At 37.9% G+C, this 21,014-nt stretch overlaps 1 pseudogene; it reads right to left on the bottom strand.

The window, feature by feature from the left end:
- Positions 1-2,681: 2,681 nt before the first annotated feature.
- Positions 2,682-8,986, bottom strand: LOC103207581 (annotated as a pseudogene).
- Positions 8,987-21,014: the final 12,028 nt, after the last annotated feature.

Below are 21,014 nucleotides of genomic sequence, written 5' to 3'. Positions count from 1 at the left end.
TGTGTTAATTGGTTTCCCTTTTCTTTGTTGAAGAGGGTCTGTGCAATCCTTCTGCCTAGTCCGCCATCTTGCCCTGCCTCTCCTCCCATCTTCTTTTGATGCTTTCTGCATCATCAATATTTTGTCCATAGAATCTTTCAATATTGCAACTCGAGGCTTAAATTTGTCCCTCAGTTCTTTCAGCTTGATAACTGCTGAGGTGTTCTTCCCTTTTGATTATCTAACTCTTTGTACATTTCATTATAATAATTGGCTTTATCTGTTCCAGCTGCTCTTTGAAATTGTCTGTTCAGCTCTTTTGTCTTGTCATTTCTTCCATTTGCTTTAGCTACTCTTCACCCAAGGGCAAGTTTCAGAGTCTCTTCTGACATCCATTTTGGTCTTTCTTTCTCATCTTTTTAATGACCTCTTCCTTTCTTCACGGATGATGCTCTTGATGTCTTCCCACAATTCTTCTGGTTTTCAGTCTTCGGTGTTCAATGCATCAAATCTATTCTTTAGATGGTCTCTAAATTCAAGGTCATATTTTGGCTCTTGTGGGCTTGTTTTAGTTGTCTTCAAGTTCAAGTTGAATTTGCTTATGAGCAGTTGATGGTCTGTTCCACAATCAGCTCCTGACCTTTGTTTGGATGAAGATTTTGAGCTTTTCCATCTTCTCTTGCCACAGATGCAGTCAATCTGATTCCTGTGTTCTCCATATGGCAAAGTCCATACGTATACTTGCCATTTGTATTGTTGAAAAAAGGTGTTTGCAATGAATAAATCATTGGTCTTGCAAAATTCCATCATGCAATCTCCAGAATTATTGCTGTCACCAAGGCCAAATTTTCCAACTACCGGTCATTCTTCTTTCTTTCCAACTTTTACATTCCAATCACCAGTGATAAGCAACACATAATGATTGCATGTTTGGTCAGTTTCAGACTGCAAACGTTGATAAAAATCTTCAATTTCTTCATCTTTTGCTTTGGTGGTTGGTGCATAAATTTGAATAATAGTAGTGTTAATGGGTCTTCTTTGTAGACGTATTGATATTATCCTATCACTGACAGAATTGTACTTCAGGACAGATCTTGAAACACCCTTTGTGATGATTAATGCCATGCCATTCCTCTTCAATTTGTCATTCCCCGCATAGTAGATCATATGGTTGTCTGATTCAAAATGGCCAAAACTGGTCCATTTCAGCTCACTAATGCCTAGGATATCAATCTTTATGCATTCCATTTCATTTTTGACAACTTCAAATTTTCTTAGATTCATACTTCATACATTCTATGTTCCAATTATTAATGGATGTTTGCAGCTCTTTCTCCTCTATTTGAGTCATGCCACATCATCACATGGAGGTCCTGAAAGATTTACTTTATCCATATCATTAAGGTTTGTTCAATCTGATGAGGCAGCTCTTTCCCAGTCCTATATTGAGTGCCTTCCAATCCAAGGAAACTTGGATTGGCACTGTGTTGGAAAATGTTTCCAAGCTACTCATAAAGTTACCCAGTGATGTATAAGGCAGTGTTTATTTGCTATTCATAAGGTTTGTCCTGGCCAATTTTGGGGAAGTTGATGGCCTCCTCCTTCTTCATAGTCTGACTTAGTTTGTAAGCTATGTTGAAATCTTTGCACCATGTGCAACTCTGCTGGTGTCTGAAACAGCAGTGGCACAGCCTCAAGCCTCATAGCAATGTACAAGCCTCACAGGATGACAAGCTGACAGAAAATTTGTCTACCTTAGCTGTTTGAAACCTCTGCACCCTCCCCTCACCTAATTCCTACCTGGAATCTACCACTCTGTGGTCCCTGGCTGTTCCCTCCTTTTCCTGGCTCTAGGGGGCTTGGGGCCTGCCTTGCCTTCCACTCCTTTTAACCTGGATATCCTGCCAGTGCTGAGGTCCTTGAGACCACTCCTGCTCTCTCCCTTTCCTGTCTCTAGGGGGCTTGGGGCCTAGCTTTTCCTCCCACCCCTTTTCTTTTCTGCACACCTTCCCAAATTCCCTTAGTCATGAATGAGATACAGATAACCAGTGCTCACGCTGCATTCCATATCCCTTCTTAACATTCACCACGATTTGGCTGTTTATATATCAGCTTTTCTAATGCGTGATAGAAGTTGATCTAATGCATCATAAAGTTGATCTTTGTGCACTCCACAGCCCTAACAGCCTTATCATAGTCTCTCTCTCTCTCTCTCTTTTTTTTTTTTTTTTTTTGTTCACTAACTTTACTTTAAAAAGTATAAAATATTTCTTACAACAGAGCACTGCATTCTGCATGCTGCTCTGAATAGAATGCCAGGGACATGTGGACTATTGTTATCGTTATTCTTCCTCCTTGCCCCACTACCCCCCAACCCTGATGTTCCAGTGACCACAAAAGCAAGGTGTTCACAAAAATTACATGGAGGGATTTTTTTCAAAACCACTAACAATGAGCAAAAAATAAAATCCACTCACTCTTTTGCTGTTTCAAAATTTCAGTGTTAGTTTTTTCATGCTCTTCCCCACTCCCACCCCCATTTGTACAGAAATAAAACATTACAAATCTTTCAACAGCAAAGATTTCACTACACCTCAGATGCAGAACAACTGTGAAGCAGAAAAATGTCGACATTTTAAATGGAAGCAGATTTAAAAAATAAAAAAAAATGAACATAGGACTCCTTCAGTTTTTCACTAGTCTTAGGAAAACTTTCCAGAATACTGCTTCACAGTGTTCTGTAGCAAGTACTGTGTGTTCTGTTTCTGGACCTGTGTTCCTAAAATGGTAATGATCTGATCCTCAGACCCTTCTAAAGGCTCATCAGTTTTGATCACAGATCAAACTGATCACAGATTTGTTTAATCCACTAACCACCTTTGCCAATAACAATATAGCCAAATATTTGGGGACAGTACTTGTGTAGTAATAATAGGTCCATGAAGATCACCATGAGCCACAAATCCCTGCATAGGAGTAATCATATCCAGATCCACACTGTGGTTCACAAACATCTGACACTCTGATGGGCTCCATGGATCTGTTCCCGAATGCCAACTTTCATCAGCACACCATCGTAATATCTCCAAGCCTCCCTTTTCTGTCATTAGATCTCTTCCTGTAGGTGGAAGTGGTGGAGGAAGAGGGAGATTCTGAGCTCTTTTACACCCTGGCCACTTTGTCCAGGTGGAGGAGGTCCTTGACTAGAGTTCATATCATCATAATCTCTTCCAGATGGAGACATACAGCACCTACCCCAATCAGGAGACAATATGTCAAAAACACCTCTTCCCTGCATGGGAAATGCCATGGGATGTTCATCAAACATCACTGTAAAACTACCATAATCATAGGCTTCATCATAAAAATTGGGATCAAAAAACACAAGTTCTTTGAAGAGTGACTCAGATATAAGATCAAAGCTGATATTTATGCACTCTACAGCCCTATCAGGCTTTCCTCCAATAAGAATGCCACTGCCAGTGGAATGAGAACAGCTTTCCTGGAAAAGCTTGATTGTTGCCTGAGTGTTCCCTCGAAGTTCTTTGATTATAGCACTTTGACCCCAATGAGTCCTCTTACCAGACTCTGGTGAATCAACTGCAGTCAGTGGCTTCCTTTATATGTTGGCAATTAAAGCATTCTACAGTATCAGATTTGAGTGGGAACTAGCTGGTTGCAGTGGGTAATTGCAACTGCATGCCCCCTTCTAAAGTACCAATGATTTTCTTCAGAATTCCTCCAATTGTTTCAATACGAGCACTGATACTCAGTATGCACTCAGGGTCACTGCTGTCTGAGACTGAAACACTGGCATTGTAGTCCATACGAAAAGCCTTAATATTCTTATCTCCTTTTCCAATCACTGACCCAGCATCCTTGCTCTGAAGCACAATGTGAAATTCAACCATCTCCTTACTGCTCTTGTTGTTGTTGTTGTGTGCCATTGAGTTAATTCCAACTCATAGTGATCTTACGACAGTGAAACTGCCTCATTGGCTATAAACTTTATGAAAACAGAATGCCGGGTCTTTTTTCCCACAGAGCAGCTGGTGGGTTTGAACCACCACCAATTAGCAGTCAAGTGCTTTAACCACTGCACCATCAGGGCTCCTTAGATATGCAATAAGGCTTAATACTAGGAAATTAATATAGTATGATATGATATATTATTAGACCTAAGAATATAAATCTATGATCATTTCCAAACTAGGTGACTAGGCACTGGACAACATTCAACAAGCATCCCTCACTTAGAAAATAAATAAATAATGAAATAGGAATATACAGCTATTAGTTATGACTACTATTTGACAAAATACTTCTCTCAATAGAAAGTCTAGAGGTATGAAATTTGGAAAGGAGAAGATGAATCTATCCCTACGGCAGTTGGTATGATGATATATCTAAAATCAAAAAAACAAACTCACTGCCGTCAAGTTGATTTGACTCATAGCAACCCCTCCTTGGGTTTCCAAGGCAGTATCTCTATGGAGTACATTACACAACCTTCCTTTCAAGGAGTGGCTGGTAGGTTTGAACCACCAGCCTTCTGGTTAGCAGTCAAATGCCTTAGGTACTACGCCACCAGAGCTCCCAAGCAATAACCAAGTTGGAAGATATATTGGAGAAGATCCATCTTAATAGCAAAACCATTATCATTATAATTTTAATTTTATGATATAATTATAATAGAATCAAAGCAAGTTCTTAAAACACAACAACTTGTGCAATATTTATATACAGAAAACTTTTAAAAGGTTACTAAAAGTCACTTAAGAAAACTTAAAATTTGAAAGATTCAATATAAAAATTTCAATTCTCTGTAAATTGCATAAAGGATCTCAATAAATACACTAATGATATTTTAAACATCCTACCTATTTTTAACATTCATATAAAAAGAGAAGCATAAGAACACTCATAAAAATTCTGAAGGAGGGAGCCAGCAATGATAGAAGTTGTCTTACCAGACATTAAAATAAAAAGCAGGGCTTTGAACAGGTTCATTCCAATTGGAGCCCCACCCCACCCCTGAGACTGTCCATTTCCACTCCAAATATACTGACTCACAATCTGCATTTTAATACAGTCCTAGAGAGCACTGGTAGTGTAGTGCCTAAGGCATTTGACTGCTAACCAGCAGGCTGGAGGTTCAAACCCACCAGCCACCCCTCAGAAGGAAAATTGGGCAATCTACTTCTGTAGATATACCACCTTGAAAACTCAAGGAAAGGTCGCTATGAGTCCAATAAACTCTACAGCAGTGAGTTTGGTTTTTTGGTTTCGAAGGGTGGAAATTAAAATTCTCAGCAGTGTCAAGATAGAATGAACTTGTTTCGAGCCTTGAATAAAGCCTTGCTAATTAAACCAATGGCAAAGATTCTGAGGATGGTGCAGAACTTGGCAGGATTTTATTCTGTTTTGCATAGGGTTGCTATGAGTCAAAACAGACTCAATGGCAACTATGAACAGTAATTAAAACAATATGATAACTGCACATAAACAGATAGATAAAAACTCACTGCCATTGAGTGGATTTGACTCATAGTGAACCTTCCTTGTGTTTCAGAGGCAATATCTCTATGGAAGTAGATTGCCAAATCTTCCTTTGAAGGAGTGGCTGGTGGATGTGAACCACCAGCCTTCTGGTTAGTCCTCAAGTGCCTTAGGCACTAAGCCACCAGAACAACATGTAAATAGATACATTTTGTTGTTATGTGCTGTCAAGTTGGACTCGACTCATAGCAACCCTTCCTTGGGTTTCCAATGCAGTATCACTACGGAAGTAGATTGCCCCATCTTCCCTCCAAGGAGTGGCTGGTGTGTTTGAACCACCAGCCTTCTGGTCAGCAGTCAAGTGCTTTAGGCACTATGAACAATGAATTTTAAAATAACCTCAGAAAAATACCTAAATACATACAGAAACTGAGTCTCTGGTTAAGGTAACATTTCAAATCAGTGAGGAAAAGATAGATGATTTAATAAATGATGCTAAGACAACTAGGATGCCTTCCAGAAGAAAAAAATAATTGAGAACCATACCCCACTATACATGAAGATAAATTCCAAATGAATCAGATATTTAATTGTGAAAAATAAAGCCATAAAATACTAAAGAAACATGACATTCCTTTGTAATCTTAAGTAAGAACAGCCTCTCTAACTATGATTCCAAACCAATAAAGCATAAATAAAAGGTTGAAAAATTTGACTGCATAAAAGCTTTTAAAAATCAACTTTAAAAAATAAGAAAAGTTAAAGCACAATGATAAAGTGAGGCCAATATTTGAAACTAATCCCACTTGGGGTAAATTACCTATATATATATATATATATATATATATTTCCCACAAAGAAAAAATTCAAAAGAAATAAATAGGTAAGTAAAAAAAAAGTCTTAGAAAAGAAAATATAAAATGTACTTTATAAAAAATAGCTCAACTCACTTGAAAAATAATTATTAAAATAATAATTAAACCTCCACTGGCATGTCAAAATTCAAGATTTGTGCCCATTTGATAGGTGAAAATGCTATCCCTTGTTAAAGCAGTGGGGAAACATGCAGTCTCATGATTTTTTATGAGAATACCAGTTAGCACAAGCCCAGTAGAAAGGAATTTTGCAGTATCTGTCAAAATTACAAATGCATATTCCCTTTTGCCCTGCAATTCTACTTCTGAGAATACAACCTAAAAATACACTTGCACATTTATGCACATGCCTATTCATTGCACTGAGTTCCTCGATGGTACAAATGGTTAAGTGCTGGACTACTAACCAAAAGTTTAGTGGTTTGAATCCACCTCAGAAGAAAAGCCCAATAATCTGCTTCCAAAAGATCACAATCATGGAAAATCCTGTGGGGCAGTTCTACTCTAAATACATGGGATTGGCATGAATTAGTATCGACTTGATGGAAGCCATTTCTTTCAGCCCTTTTTTTTTTTTCTTTTGTAATTCATTGTAACACTACTCATTATAGTAAAAGAATATAAGAAAACTGTCAATTATTCATCAATTGGAGAGAACTTAAATGTATAGTGGTTCATATACAAATTATGCAATTATAAATAAGAATAAAGAATATATTGATAGTGATACAAAAAGATTTTCAAAATACATTGGTGCCACACAGTATGTAGAAGGCTTGGTGTGAACAATGTTAACTGAAAGGTTAATGGTTCGAGTCCACCCTGAGGCACCTAGGAGGAAACCAGTGGTAATATATTTGTACAAAATTAGGTATTATACCCATGTGGGGCATGGTTCTGCTCTGAGAAACATGGATTTGCCATAATGGCAACTGGAAAAAGAAGTTTCCTGAGGCAAAGTACTTTCACTGATAAAACTAGGAATGTCCTGGGCTAACTGGACAGGTGATCACCCTACATTTAGCCCCTTTATGATTGAAAATATTTCAAAATAAAAATATAAGTTCTTATTCATTTGTATGTGCATAGAAAGGCTGTAAAATGATGCACAAGAAAATAACAATAATGATTACCTGGTAGAATGTGAAGGAGCACTGGTGGCATAGTGGGTAAAGCATTTGGCTGCCTAACAGATTGCTTAGCAAGTCAGTGGTTCAGAGCCACCAGCTGCTCCATGGGAGGAAGATGAGGCAATCTATTTTCATAAAAATTTACAGCCTTGGAAACCCAATGGGGCTGCTGTGTGTTAGTGGGTTTGGTTTGGTTTTTGGTAAAATGGGAAACTGGGTGAATGGAGGACTGAGATTTAGAAAGTCACTTCATTCTATGGATTTTTTTTTTTTAATTTTTGACCTATGTGAATTTAATGCCAATTCAAAAATTAAATACACAAACAAATTAAAAAAAAAAAAAAAGTCATAATTACAGCTTCCAGGTCCAAGATGGTGGAGTAGGCAGACACATTATCCAGCAACAAAGACTTGAAAAAAACAAGGAGACAGGTACGGATGACACTCCTGGATCCCAGAGTTTCAAAGAAAAGGATAAACAAAAGTAGATCAAACACCAATGAGAGGTAGAGACTGAATGAAAACTGAAAAAGGAGCAGTAAACTGCTAATCAGTATTCCATGGCTATTTTGAATTATGATAAGCTGTGTTCTGATCAGAGCAGAAACCATATAACCAGCTCCTCTTTCCTAGGACTGCCTCAGTATCCATACTGGTGATCAGGTGACCAAAGAGGTGTGTCCTTTTTCCTTACCTTGCACAACCACCCAGTGACCAGAGAGATGGTTTTCCCCACCCCCACCCACCACACGGCCAGCCAGTCAAACACCCGCACTGCCAGTGGTGGGTGTTTTTGTTGTTGTTGTTGTTGTTAATCTTTTTGCTTAGTTATTCCATCCTTCCCTCTTCCCTGAAAAGCAGGAGCCCCTCCCCCATGGTCCACATGGTTTGTGGCACCTGTCCCACCCCTCCTTGGTTCAAAGTTCTCACTCTGGCACAGCCATATTTGGCGACTGGCACTTTCAACAGTACTGTGCTGCTTTTCTTCTTTCTCCTTAGTTCTTCCATCTTCTCCTGCTTGTTTTCCTTTTCTTTATTTTCTTTGGTTTCTTCACCCTTTTGTTTTCATCAGCTTCTTTAATTTGTTTTTGTCCTCCCACCACCACCTCTGGGGTTAGCAGCACTTTCCCCTAACCCTCCTCAGACCACAGTGTGAGTACTCCAGGAGTGAATTCTACTTTCCTGTTGCAGCTGTGCTTGGCGGGTAACACTTGCATCAGCTTTTTTTTCTGTTTTCTTTTTTTTTCTTCTCTTCATCTCAGCTCTTCCCTTGTCCCCTGCCCTTTTGTTTCCCTTTTGCCCTATTTTAATTTTCATTTTCTCCCACTTCCTCACAGTCTTATTTTATTATTTTCCTTATTCTTCCTTCTTTTTTTTTTTTTAATCTGGCTGAGTGAGTACCTTGTCCCCTCCACCTCTGTGTTTGGTAGTGATACCCCTGACCCTCTGTACCCTGTGGTGCATGCTTTCACAAAATGAGTGCCACATTTCCATGGCAGCCATGTTTGGCAACTATCACTTGCCACTTTTCCTTGTTTTTTTTTTTGTTTTGTTTTGTTTTTGTTTCTTCCTTTTCTCTTTTCTTTTCCTTTTCCCTCTTTTTCTTTCTTCTTGAGTCGCCACTCACCCCACCCCCATTATCTTTTCCTTTGTTTCTTCTGTTCTTCTTTATCTTTCCTCCCCCTCCCATATCCCACCCTTTATTTTCTTTCTTTACTTCTACCTTTCCTCAGCAGTTAGGAGCCAGTGATGCTACCCAGCCATACCCACCCTTCCTGCTGTTCCACCCACTGTGACTGAGTGCTATCACCCACTCCAGCACTACTGGACAAATGACAGAAGTGGCTAACACTCACTCAGCTTGCCCTCAGCTGCTTTGCATGATCAGTGATCAGAGACTTCCACTGCTACCAAATCTGCCCAGAGACAGGTGGTGAGTTCCCCAGTGCTGCCAAACAAGTGACTAGCATAACACTACACCTCTGTTGCCTGGATATATTAAAACTGAACAAAACAAAAATCAGGGTGAAGCAAGACAACATAAAATTAAAGAAAACAATTAATACAATAACAACGCAATATCTCAAAGAGAACAGGCCACTTATAATTATACAAACAAACAAACAAACAAAAGGACGTAATGCCTTAAACAAGATTGTAAAGTACCGGGCCAGAAAATCTTCCAAAGGAAGAAATGTTAGTGGAATTACCTAATAAGGAATTATATTTAGGTACCTTTTAACAAGAAGGCTGGTGGTTCAACCCACCAGCCACTCCTCAGAAGGAAGTTTGGGCAATCTACTTCCATAGTGATACTGCTTCAGAAACCCAAGGGGTCTATATAAGTCAGATCTGAATTGATGTCAGTGCATTGCATAATGGATTAAGAGGCAACTCAAGGAAACCAAGGACAAAAATCAAGTAAAACACAGATAAAACTCTAGAAATATTCCACAAGGAAAAAAAAAATGATAAAAATAAATAAATGGAAAATTAGAAACCACGCTAAAGCAGAAAATAGAAGTAAATACAAAAGATTCATACTAAAATTTCAAAAATTGATACCACATTGGAAAGATAAAGGAGTAGAATTGAATTAATGAAACACAGAATTAGTGAAATTGAAGACAAATCTCAACACCAATCTGGGGAAGAATGAGAAAAAAAGAATTAGATAAAATGAAGAAAGCTTAAGATTTATTTGAGGTATCATGAAGAGGAATAATTTATGTGTGATTGAAATTCCAGGACAGGAAGAGACAAAAAAAAAAAAAAAAATCATTAAGAAAAGTGTTGAAGACTTGTTGGAAGAAAACTTTCCTAAGATAATGAAAGACAAAGAAGCTATATATTCAAGAAGCTCCATGAACCCAAAATAGGATAGACACCAAAACAAAATCACCAAGACATATCACAATCAAACTTTCTAAAACCAAAGACAAAGACAGAATCTTGAAAGCAGCTAGAAGATGAACACTAAAATTACAGAGATAGACAACACAGTGGAAGGACAGAAGAGTAGACTGGAACTGGTTGAAGAACGCATTTCCCAACTAGAAGGCATGTCCCTTGATTCCAGCCTGTATGAAGAAAAATAAGCACAATGATTTAAGAGAAATGAAGAGAACCTTATAGTTACATGCGATGACATGAAAAGAAACAAAATACACCTTATAGGAATATCAGAACAAGAGGAGGCAAAAAATAACACTGAGAAAACTGTGGAAATCTAGCTAGCAGAAAATTTCCCCCATATCATGAAAGAAGAAAAGATATCTGTCCAAGAAGCTCAAAGAACACCATACAGGATGTTGTTGTTGTTGTTGTTTGCCATCGAGTCGGCCCCGACTCATAGCGACCCCTCCTTGGGTTTCTGAGGCAGTATCACTATGGAAGTAGGATTGCCCAACCTTCCTTCCGTGGAGTGGCTGGTGGGTTTGAACAGCCAGCCTTCTGGTGAGCAGTCAAGTGCCTTAGGCACTATGCTACCAGAGCTCCCCATACAGGATAGATCCTAAGAAAGTCACCAAGACATATCATAATCAAACTCTGCAAAATCAAAGACAAAGAATCTTGGCAGCAGCTTGACAAAAATGAAATTTCACCTACAATGGGCAAAAAATAAGTCTAAGTTCTGATTTCTCAGCAGACACCATGCATGAAAGAAGGCAATGGTATGTCATATATGAAAACTGAAGGAAAAGAACTTCCAACTGAGAAGTCTATATTCAGCTAAATGTCTCTCAAATATGCGGGTGAAATCAAGACATTCTCAGACAAACATAAATTATGGGAATTTGTGAAAACCAGACCAACTCTACAAGAAATGCTAAACAGAGTCCTTCCAATAGAGACCCCACAACAAAGAACAACAAATTAAAATCAGCACACTTGATTTCACCACTTAGAAACCAAACCCACTGCCATCAAGTTGATTCCAACTCATAGCATACCCCATTGGGCTTCCAAAGTGGTAAATCTTTACAGAAGCAGATTGTCCAGTCTTGCTTCCATGGAATGGCTGGTGGGTTTAAACCACCAATCTTCTGGTTAGCAGTCAGGTGCCTTAAGCACTGTGCTACCAGAGATATATGCTCAAAATAAGCTCATAAAATAATGCATGCAGAGAAATAAGGGAGTCAATCTGCAGTGACACCAGCAATAAAACAAATAGAGAGAATGAAAGTTTTAATTACTAAACTTCCAAATGGAGAGGAAGAGAGGGCAATGTTTTTATAAAACTGACTGTTCCAAACTTAAGGAGATAAGAATTTACTTCAGGGTAACCACAAAGAAAATTAACAACTTCCTAAGCAAACTGAGCAATCGACTTCCATGGTGATACTGCCTCGGAAACCCAAGGAGGGGTCGCTGTGAGTCGGGTCTGACTCAATGGCACATAACAACAACAACAACAAAGAAAACTGAGAAAGAAGAAAAACACATGGACTTAGCAAGCACAAAACCAACAATAATGAAGAGAAAAGAAGAAACACTTGATGAGCTCAGCACAGAAAAATATTTGGAACAAGGAAATCACCAACAATACAACAAAAAAAAAATAACCACAATAGAATGATAGCAATAAATTCATACCTATCACTAATTAAGCTCAATGTGAATGGATGGAATGCACCAGTTAAGAGAAAGAAAGTGCCAGATTGGATAAGAAAAGAAGACTCATTGATATGCTGCCTACAAGAGACCCATCTTAGACAAAATGATAAAAACAAATTAAAAGTTTAGGGTGGAAAAAAATATATCAAGCTATGGGAACCAAAAAGGAGCAGGAGTGGCAATATTCATTTCTGATAAAATAGACTTCAAAGGGGAAAAAAGCTAAGAGTATAAAGAAGGACATTATATAATGCTAAAAGGATCAATTAACAAAGAAGACATCACCATAATTAATATCTGTGCACCCAATGAAAGTGCTCCAAAATATGCAAAGCAAATATTAACTGAATTGAAAGGAAAAATAGACAACTCTACAATAGTATTAGGAGACTTTTACATATCACTTTCAAGGAGGAGACAGAACTACTAGAAACAAACTCAACAAAGATACAGAAGAACTCAACAGCACAATCAACCAATTCAGTCTCATAGACATATACAGAGCATGCTACCCAACAAAAGTACAATTCACATTCTTCGCCAGTGCACATGGATTATTGTCCAGAATAGACTATATATTAGGACACAAAAAAGAAGCCTCAATAAATTAAAAAAACATTGAAATACTACAAAGCATCTTCTCATATCACAATGCTATAAAATTAGAAATCAATAATAGGAAGATCAAGAAAAAGAATATCAAATATGTGGAAACTGAATAATGCACTGCTCAAGAGCTACTAAGTAACAGAAGAAATAAAGTGTGAAGTAAAAAATTCAGAGAAACAAATTATAATGAAGATAAAACTTATCAAAACCCTTGGGACACAATGAAAGCAGTACTCAGAGGTCAATTTATAGCAATAAATGCACACATCAAAAAAGAAGAAAGAAACAAAATCAACACTCTAACTCAAGAGCTCCAACAATTATAAAAAGAGCAAACAAAAGAAACCTACGGTATCCAGAAGTAAGGAAATAATAAAGATCAGAGCAGATATAAAGCAGAAAACAAAACAAACAAAAATAGAGAAAATCAACAAAACAAGAAGCTGGTTCTTCCAAAAGATTAATAAAATTGCCAAACCACTGACAAATTTAACAAAAGAAAAGAAAGAGAAGATGCAAATAACATGAATAATAAATGAAAAGGGTGACATCACAACAGAACCAAATGGAATATAAAAGATAACAACAGAATATTATAAAGAACTGTACTCCAACAGATTCAAGAACTTAGAAGAGATGGATAAGTTTCTAGAAACTCAAGACCCACCTAAACTATTCCAGTTAAAGATTGAATACTTGAACAGATTCAAAACAAAATAAGAAATTGAGCAGGTCATAAAAATCTTCCTACATGGCATCACTGGAGAACCTTACCATCCATTCAGGGAAGAGTTGACACCTATACTACTCAAACTATTCCAGAACATGGACAAAGATAGAATACTCCCCAATGCATTTTATGAAGCAAGCATAGCACTGGTATCAAAACTAGGGAAAGACACCACTAAAAAGGAAATCTTCAGATCAATATCCCTCATGAATATAGATGCAAAATCTTCAACAAAATCCTTGCCAACGGAATCCAACAACATATCTATATCTATCTATCTATCTATCTATCTATCTATCTATCTATCTATCTATCTAATCATGACCAAGTGAGATTCATATCAGGTATGCAAGGATGGTTCAAAATCAGAAAACAATCAATGTAATCCACCACATAAACAAAAGAACCATATGATCATATCAATCGATGTAGAAAAGACATTCAATAAAATCTAACTCCCATTCTTGTTCAGAATTCTCAGAAAAATAGGGATAGAAGGGAAAATCCTCAACATAATAAAGGGAATGTATGCAAAGCCAACAGCCAACATTATTAATAGAGAAAGATTCAAAGCATTCCACTTGTGAACAGGAACCAGATAAGGATATCCTCTATCACCACTTCTATTTAACATTGTATTAGAAGTCCTAGCCTGGGCAATAAGGCAAGAAAGAGAAATAAAATGCATCAAAATTAGCAAAGAGGAAGTAAATCTATCTCTGTTTGCAGATGACATGATCTTATACAGAGAAAACCCAAGCAACTCAGCAAAAAATTACTGGATCTAATAGAAAAGTTCAGCAAAGTGTCAGGATACAGGGTCAACAGACAAAAATCAGTTGGATTCCTCTAACTCAATAAAGAGACTTCTGAAAAAGAAATAAGGAAAATAAATCATGCCTGCAAAATAAGGAAAAAAATACCATTTACAATAGCTACCAAAAAGATAAAATATCTAAGAATAAACCTTACTAGAGACACAAAAGACCTATACAAAGAAAACAACAAAATACAACTAGAAGAAACTATAAGGGATCAACATAAAATGGAAGGATTTGCCTTGTTCATGGATAGGAAGACTGAATATTATGAAAATATCACCCGAAAAGCAGTCTACACATTCAATGCAATCTTGATCCAGATACCATCAACAGTTTTCAAGGATATGGAAAAAACAATTATTAATTTCACATGGAAAGGAAAAAGACCTTGGATAAGCAAAGCACTACTGAATAAGCAAAACAAAGTAGGTATCAAACTTCTGGAGCTCAAAACTATACAGCCACAGTAGTTAAAATTGCATGGTACTAGTACAATGATAGATAGATAAACCAATGGAACAGAATTGAAAACCCAGAAATAGACCTAACCATCAATAGACAGCTGATCTTTGACAAAGGATGAAGACACATTAAATGAGGGAGAGAGAGCCTCTTGAAAAAATCATGCTGGCAAAACTGTATATCCACTTTGCAGAAAATGAAACAAGACTCATATCTCACCTCATACACAAAAACAAACTCCAATTGGGTCAAAGACTTACATGTAAAACTGAAAACTATATAACTATAAAGATAAAATAGAGGCAAATCTAGGGGCCCTAATCTATGGCATAGGAGCTCTGGTAGCATAGTGCCTAAGGCACTTCACTGCTAACCAGAAGGCTGACGGTTCAAACCCACCAGCCACTCCTTGGAAGGAAGATGGGGCAATCTACTTCCGTAGTGATACTGCCTCAGAAACCCAAAGAGGGGTCTCTATGAGTCTGGTCCGACTCGACAGCACATAACAACAACAACAACAACAATCTATGGCATAAATAGACTATCAAGCATTCCCAAAATGCACAGGCAGTGGAAGATAACCTAGATGACTGGCACCTTTGAAAAATTAAATTCTTATGTGAATTGAAAGACTTCTCCAAAAGTGTAAAAAGATTGGGGAAAATTATTGGCATATCTGACAAAGGACTTATCTCCCAAATGTACAGAAAACTTCGACATCTCAACACCAAAAGGACAAACAATCCAATTCAAAAATGGGCAAGGGACATGAACAGACTCTTCACTAAAAATGATATACTGGCAGCCAACAAACACATAAGGAAATGCTCACAACCATTAGCCATTAGAGAGATGCAAATCAAAACAGCAATGAGATATCATTTCACCCCAGCAATAATAGCGAAGTTCAACAACATAGAAAATAACAAATGCTGACAAGGTGTGGAGAGATTAGAACTCTTGTGCACTGCTGGTGGGATTGTAAAATGGTACAACCGTTGTGGCATACAGTATGGCATTTCCTTAAAAAACTGAAAATAGAAATACCATTTGAACCAGCAATTCCATTACTAGGAATATATCCTAGAAGTGAGAGACAGGACATGAACAGACATATGCACTCCCATGTTCATCACAGCACAATTCACTATAACAAAGAGATGGAAACAACCTAAGTGCCAATCAACAGATGAATGGATAACCAAACTATGATACATTCACACAATGGAATACTATGCTACATTAAAAAATAATGAAGAACACACAAATCATCTCACAACATGGATGAATTTGGAGGACATTATGCTGAGTGAATTAAGTCAATTGCAGAAAAACAAATACTTTATGAACCCATAACTGTAAAAAGTTAAGGAAACATTTACTTAGGGATGGAAACTCACTTTGTAAGGTACCAGGGATGGGAGAGCAGGGGTGGGGAAGTGTCAGACTAGTTGGAGGTCACACATTGATTTGGGTGAGGAGAGGGATGGTATGAAAAGTGTCTGTGACCAACATGATGACATTGGGGAAGGAAGAACACTGAAACACATAAGATATAGACAACAGAGGCAAATAATAGTGTATTCACAATACTGCATTACCAGTAACACCAAATACCAGGCTACAGATAAATGCATAGACAAGTGAGAAGATCAGGTGGGGATTGGTGAACAGGAATAAACCCTAGGCCAAGGATAGAGTTCACTGAAGATAAACTTACATATGTACTTATGCTACAAAATTAGCCACATATTACAGAAGCAACAGAAGACAGAGTTGGAGTAGCCTCTCAGAGACAACCCAACACCTTGAGAGAGAGAATCACCAGGCCTAACAACCTGGTACCATAGTCCAGGGGGACACGAAGCTCAATTGGCACAACATAGCACATAAATGTCTTGTTCCAACCTACTTTGGTGATTAGTGACTGGGGTCTTAAAAGCTTTCGAGTAGCCATCTAAGATGCAAATATTAGTCTCCTCTCATCTGAAGCAAAGAAGAGTGAAGAAAATCAAAGGCATCTGGAAACAATTAGTCCAAGGATATGATAGACCCTGAGGCCAGAAGAACTAGATGGTGCCTGGCTACCCCTCCCAACCACTCGGAAAGGATCAAAACTGGAGATCCTGGATAGAGTGGGAGGAAAAATGTGGAACAAAATTCAAAAACACAAAAATGACCAGAATTACTGGTCAGATAGAGTCTGGTAGAATCCCCAAGAGTATGGCCTATGTTACCCTTCAGGCCTAGAAGTGGGCTTACTCCCATGGATTAGCTCTCAGCCCAACAGTAGGAAGACCTACTTGCAGAACACCTGTCCCAAGGTGATGCACTCACCTGCTTTAGGGAGATACACCCCTTAGAGCAATTGGCCATGGGGCACCAGAGGGACAGCATTCACATAGAAGGAAGGCTGGACAGACAGGAGTGCATGACTAAGAAGGGCACAGGGAGGGGGTAGTCACAGGGACGGGAGGGGAGAAGAGTTGGTTATGGTCTGGGTTGGTAATCGGGGCATGAAATCAAATGAACACAAACTGTGGAATGTAAAACAAATTTTGCTCTATAAATTTGCACCCAAAGCACAATAAAATTAAAAAAATAATAATAAAAACCACAACAGCAAATGAGTCAGAAATGAAAAGGCAATCTGTTTGGTGGGGGAAAAATGGGGTTCTTTTCCAAAGAGAAAGGTATCTAAGTAATTTATTTATACAGTTGAGTGGCTTGAAAACTTTCTTGCAAAGTACATTTTTTTATAACTTCCACTAGCTAGCTTTGGCATAATGAATGCAATGTAGTGTACTGCCCTTTGAGGACAAAGACTCTCCAGCTGCTTTGTCCTGGTCAAAGCAAGCAAGTCTAAATTGCCTTTAAATTCCTGAATCACCCAGACAGTCTCAACACAGGCCCATAAACCTACTGTCTGAAAGAGAATAGATTATACCCAAATCAAATCAACCTGTGGATAACTGCATATTCACCTTAAGTTGAAAAGGTATTCTAAGTCACAGACTGTATTCTTCTTGATACTATTCAGGTTTATTGCAATGAGACTCTGTAAAACATTTTGGAACTTAAAAAACTTCTCCGTGAAACTTAGATTTATTTACAAGTTCACAGTTTTCCAAAATAGTTGTTTTTCCACAGTTTTAGGGCAGTAGAGATGGGTTTCATTGCATCCCACTGCCACCAAGTTGATTCTGACTCATAGTGACCCCCATTAGGTTTCCAAGGCAGTACATCTTTACAGAAATAGATTGCTATTTTCTTCTTCTGCAGAGTGGCTTGTGGGTTTGAACTGCCAGCCTTCTGGTTAGCAGTCAAATGCCTTAGGCACTGTGCCACCAGAGCTCCTTTAGAGAAGGGGCAGACAACATAAAAAATAGTAGTAGTAGGAGGGCCCCTGCATGAATGTGTGTGTGTGTGTGTGTGTGTGTGTGTGTGTGTGACTGTGCGACACATTGTTGCTGTTCTTTTGTTTTTAATTTGACAATTCCATTTAATAATTATGACTTGAGGAGCTATTAATATATTTAATCAGGAGATTAGGAATATGTAGAGATTAATCACTGCCCCCAAAGAGTAGTGGAGTGCATACAAATGCAAAAAGAGCTATTATTAGAATTCTGGACATGATTAGGCATGATTTAGTTAAATTGTCTGGGATGGCATAGAATAAGAGATATCAGATCATGGAATTGGATGTTTGGTCTGAGACAAGGGAAGCTTTAGGTAGAAACACTGTTTGGAGGTACTAAGAGGAAGTCCAGCTCAGGCAGCAGAAAAGGAAAATAAGTAATGTTGCTATTACAGTATTGGAAACAGAGTAGGGCAGAAGACTAAGGACATAAGAAGAAGACCCTCAGTCTCAGAAATCTCTAAGAGAGTAGTAGAGGCTATGCAGGTATTCTTACCTAGAAATCTGTTCCCAAAATGGGATGAGGGTGCGGGTACACTTGCCAAAGAAAGGTGGGTTTGTATTCGAGAGGGACTGAGAGACCAAACATATTTGTGGACTTAGGCGCAAGGTCAGACAAAAATTAGTTACAAAGAAGAAGGATTCAAGTTGAGGAAAGCAAGAATATCAGAAAGTTCCACCCTAGAATTATGATCAAGGACTTCTAAACTGTCTGGCTTAAAGGTCAGGACTGGAGTGAACAGAGGTTATATTCAAGTGGCCACAGTGGAAGATGGAAGAGTTGAAAAAGCTGGCAAATAATGTAGCACCTGAAAACACTAATTCCAAGCAGAAAAGGCCAGGAGAGTCTTAGAGTCTTAGAAAGAGCAATGTTCTTTGAAAGAAAGAATCAAGATCTGTAGATATGGTGGCATCCCAATCAAAAGAAGGCTTTCTTGTAGAAATTGGTGAGCAGATTCTTAAATTTAGAGGTGGGGGGGGGGAAAGAAAAAGAAAAGACCCAGGGTAGCCAAATAATTTTGAAAAAAGAACAGAAAGGAACAAAGTTGGAGACATATACAGCCTAATCTCAAAACTTATATAAGCTTTGTGACTCAAGACTGCATGGTAAACACAAAGTTAAACGTATAGGTCAATGATATAGAATAGGAAATTTGAATATGTATATAAATGTAGGTATATAAATATTCAATTACCATAAATATATATAATTGTTGTTGTAAGGTGCCATTGAATCAGCTCTGACTCATGGTGACCCTGTGTACAACAGAATGAAACATTTCCCTGTCCTGAGCCATCCTCACAATCGTTGGCTATAATTGAGCCCATCACTGCAGCCATTGTGTCAATCCATCTTGCTGAGGGTCTTCCTCTTTTTCACTCAATCTCTACTTCACCAAGCATGATACTCTTCTCCAGGGACTGGTCCCTCCTGATAACATGTTTAAAGTATATGAAATGAAGTCTCACCATCCTCACTTCCAAGAAGCATTCTGGATGTACTTACTCAAAGACAGATTTCTTCATTCTTCTGGCAGTCTACAGTACACTGAATATTCTTCAACACAACCATAATTTAAATGCATCAATTATTCTTTGTTCTTCCTTATTCATTGTCGCTTTTGAACACTTTTGCAGCAGATTTTCCCAATGTAATATGTCACTTGATATCTTAACTGGGGTTTCCATGGGCATTGATTGTGGATCAAATGAAATCATTGGCAATCACAATATTCTCTCTATTTATCATGATGTTGCTAATAGGTCCACCTATGAGGATTTTTGTTTTCTTTGCATTAAGATATAATCTATTCTGAAGGCTTTAATTCATCAGTAAGTGCTTCAAGTCATCTTCACTTTCTTCAAGCAAGATTGTGTCATCTGCGTATTTCAAGTTGTTAATGAGTTTTCCTCCAATCTTGATGCCACATTCCTCTTTATATAGTCTCTATATCTGGTGGCACAGTAGGTAAAGCATTTGGCTGCTAACCAGAAGACTGACAGCTCAAACACACCAGCTTGGTAAAGAGCAGGGTCAGAGAAAAAGGGGAAAGCCCTGGACAAGATAGATTGACACAGTGAATGCAACAATGGGCTAAGGTATAGCAAGAATTGTGAGGATAGTGCACGACCAGGCAGTGTTTCATTCTGTGTACATAGGGTTACTATAAGTCAGAGCCAACTCAATGACACCTAATAACAACAACATAAATCAGAATCAACCGGATGACAGTGGGTTTTTAGGCATAAATGGAGCCCTGGTCTTGTAGTGGTTAAACACTTGGCTCCTAAGTGAAAATCAAGAGTACAAACATAACAGCCACTCCATAGGAGAAATAAAGGTCAGTATGATTCTGGAAAGATGTACAGCCTTGACAACCCTATGGTGCAGTTTAGGGTCATGAGTAGGGTCACTATGAATCAGAATCAACTTCACAACAATGATGTTATATAGAGAGGGGAGGGCAAAGTGTATAGAGGTAGTTCAGTTATTACCCTTCACACAGGAGACCCAGGAAACTCGATATGTGAAAAGGAAAATGATTAGGGTAGATAATTTATTAAATAAATATTAGCTTGCAATTTGGGGCCATAAAACTGAATAAAAGAGAAAGTTGTCATTCCCTAACTCACTATAGTGTAAAAAATTCCTAATAGATTAAATACTTAAATGTTAATTGTTATTATTACTATCACTATTGGAGGAAAAGTGTAGCATAAGATTTGTATAACCTTGGAGTGGAAAATTAAGATATAAACCAGTTGAATAAATATTTGGAAATGTGATCACTCAGGAAAAAGAGAAAACAAAAAATGAAATAACATTTTCACTTCAAAGCATAAAAGACATAAAACATCCAGTTCTGGCAC

This window comes from Orycteropus afer, unplaced genomic scaffold (genome assembly GCF_000298275.1).
Source record: "Orycteropus afer afer isolate SDZICR_OR568_19922 unplaced genomic scaffold, OryAfe1.0 scaffold00378, whole genome shotgun sequence".
Classification (NCBI taxonomy): Eukaryota; Metazoa; Chordata; class Mammalia; order Tubulidentata; family Orycteropodidae; genus Orycteropus; species Orycteropus afer.
The sequence above is the reverse complement of the archived record's forward strand: the minus strand, read 5'-3'. Positions and strand labels throughout refer to the sequence as shown.